The 771-nt window shown below is 29.8% G+C and overlaps 1 non-coding gene across 1 annotated transcript; it reads left to right on the forward strand.

Annotated features, from left to right (window-relative positions):
• The first annotated feature begins 401 nt into the window (after nt 1-401).
• TRNAR-ACG (transfer RNA arginine (anticodon ACG)) lies at nt 402-474 on the forward strand. The gene has a single exon. It is a non-coding gene; the product is annotated as a tRNA-Arg (tRNA).
• Nucleotides 475-771: the final 297 nt, after the last annotated feature.

A 771-nucleotide genomic window follows, 5' to 3' on the forward strand; every position in this document is an offset into this window, starting at 1 on the left:
TATTTCGCACTTGAGAGAAAATTTTAATAATACATAAATATGGCGTTAGTAGGTGTAATAATTTACACACATGCAAGTAGTTTGGCTAGCGTACTGAATATATTGTATTAGGTTTGCATAAATGTGTATTCGTTAATAAAATACAATACTTTATTTGTTTGTCTTCACTTAATCTCTGACTGCACTTAACACTTTGTATCAAAAGTAAATACGGTTAATATAAATAATATTATTTATTGAATTATAAAAAATATATTATCTACATTTGTATATCATAACTTCGGATAACATTACAAAGTCGCCAATTCGTATGGAGATGTAGGTAAGTATAATAATACGGTGTTGTATATAAATGCGCACCGGTTTTCATGTATTATTAAAACTACACGGGGAGCCGCAAGGGTCCTGTGGCGCAACGGATAACGCGTCTGACTACGGATCAGAAGATTCCAGGTTCGAATCCTGGCAGGATCGAAGATAGCTTTTTTATACGCATATTTTAGGCTTGCTTTTTTGTTTTTATTTAATTAAATTATCCAGATTAATTGAATGACCAATTAAATGTGAAAAATAAAAAGTATCACAGATTAAAAAATGGAGAGGTTAAACTCAGTTAAATGATTTTATTAATTGATTCACTTTGTGGTAGTATCTTTCAATTTTGAATTTAAGTTATAATTGTAAAATACCACGATTTCTTAAAATCTATTGTGACTCGTGTTTCCATGCATTCCGCATCATTTTATATAGGTACGGTGTTTAAAAATAATG

The sequence above is a fragment of the Brachycentrus maculatus genome, unplaced genomic scaffold (genome assembly GCF_059751285.1).
Source record: "Brachycentrus maculatus isolate JH-2025_06_01 unplaced genomic scaffold, ASM5975128v1 h1tg001598l, whole genome shotgun sequence".
Taxonomy (NCBI): Eukaryota; Metazoa; Arthropoda; class Insecta; order Trichoptera; family Brachycentridae; genus Brachycentrus; species Brachycentrus maculatus.